Below are 2,125 nucleotides of genomic sequence, written 5' to 3' on the forward strand. Positions count from 1 at the left end.
CCTCAGGCGCTTCTGTGACACTGTCCATTTCTGAAATCTTGTTTATATTTTGGATTTCTAATTGTTGTTTTTGTATGATTTCTAGTTGTGAATTTATTTTGGCATTTTGTTCCTGTATTATTTTCCTGAATTCTTCCATTTTTTTTGCCTTTATTTTCCATGGATTTTTTCTGCCTTTTCCATGAATTTGTCTATTTTTTTCCTCATTTCTATCTGCTTTTTGCTTCAACTCTTGGATAGCTCTGAATATTAGAGATTTGAATTCTCTATCAGGTAGTTCTAGTGCTTTTTATTCTACTGGAAAGTCATCTCATGTTTTATTTTGGACACCTACTGGAACCACCTTGTCCTGTGTTTTTAATGTGTTTTGATATTGTCTGCTATCTTCTGGACATTCAGTAGTTATTTTCCTTGTTTATTAATTGTAGATTTGTTTGTTTCATCCTGCTTTTTTGTTTTATTTGGTTATATCTAAACAGTTGGGCTGTGTGTTCTTTGTTGTTTCCTTATCTGTGGGCAGGATACTTTTCACCTCCTTCTCCAATCGGTAGGGTCAGTCGCTCAGGTATGGTACAGCAGGTCAGGTCCAGCTGAAGGGGAGTTGCTTGGATGGGTTGTTTGTGGCACATAATAGGGCTGACAGGGAACACGTATATCGCTGGTTACCGGTTGTTCTGTCTCCTGCTGGAAACTCTGTGAAGCTGCTTCCCTGTACTCCCTGTTGGCTGATCTCCAACAGGAATCCAAGATGGCATATCCATGCTACTTTACCTGATAGGGGATCTCTGCCTGTATCTCCCCTCACTGTCTGTTCTCTGTCAGTTTCTTATTCCATTCAGGGCTTGTCTGAGTTCTTTATCTTTCATTTGATTCTTAGGGTTTCAGGATTGATGTTTCTCTCTGTTTGACTTAGTTTTTCAGATCTTTGCTGTGGAGGGGTGCCGTGGTGCTTCTGTTTATACCGCCATGTTGCCCGGAAGTCCACTAAGAATTTTCTGTACAGTTTCTTAATCGATATTACCCTTCAAAGATATATATGATGGCTGCAGGACTTTGTATTTCTTCAGTGCTGAGAATGTGTGTTTCTTAAATTAAGTGAAGGACAAAAAAAGAAGTTGAGAGGCAAAAGGATTAAAATGTGGGTGAATTCACCCAGCCATTGGCCTCCTTGTCTCCTTTCCTGCGTATCCAAAGAGAAGAGGACCTCTGTGGGCTGTAGCACCAGGCTCCCTTGCCCTCCAGAGTCCACCTGGGAAGAAAAAGCAGGATGTCTGAGTTCAGATGAATAGAGGCAGATAAATTTATTGCCTGGAATACATTCTGTCTCACTGCAGTTCTGCCAGTTGCTACTTGAATCATCAAATGAAGCTTCTCTTGGACACCCCCTTCCCGTGTTTTAGCACTTATTGTACTGTAGTAACACCATTTGACTCTTTTGCCCCATGGATCTTGGGAAAAAATGGCTTCCTGCTGCTGTTGTTCTCTAGGTGCTTCACCATCCTTTTTTTTCCCCCCTTAACTCCTTTACACATTTTTTTATTTGGGTCTTTCCTTGAGTATTTTCAGTTAAACTTTTTTCATAGCAGAAGCTCTTAATTTTCATAAAGTTCAATATATCATTTTTATCTTTCATGGACTGTGCTTTTGATGTTGCATCCAAGAACTCTTTGCCTACCACAAGGGCAGAAAGATTTTCTCCTCTGGGTTCTTACACAAGTTTTATAGTTTTATGTTTTATATTTAGGTCCCTGGTCCATCTTCAGTTAATGAAAGTCAAGGCTCATTTTACTGCTTAATGGTGTTCAACTGGTCCCACACAATTTTTTGGACAGACTATCCTTTCGCTTTTTATACCACTTGCTTTTGTGTAGTGTAAGAGTCTTACTTATACCTCCTAATTATTCCTAATTACTCCCTCCCTAGTTATTGTGCTATTCTTACCATATATTTTACTTTTACATATGCTCTAAAAATATAATATATGGGAGTTCCGGCAAAATGGCGCTCTAGGCAGAAGCACCACGCCGTCCCTCCACAGCAAAGATCTGCAAAACTAAGCCGAACAGAGAATACAACAATCCTGAAACCCTAAAACATCAAATGAAGAGATAAAGAACTCAGCCAA

Source organism: Trichechus manatus, unplaced genomic scaffold, assembly GCF_000243295.1.
Source record: "Trichechus manatus latirostris isolate Lorelei unplaced genomic scaffold, TriManLat1.0 scaffold00089, whole genome shotgun sequence".
In the NCBI taxonomy this organism is placed as follows: Eukaryota; Metazoa; Chordata; class Mammalia; order Sirenia; family Trichechidae; genus Trichechus; species Trichechus manatus.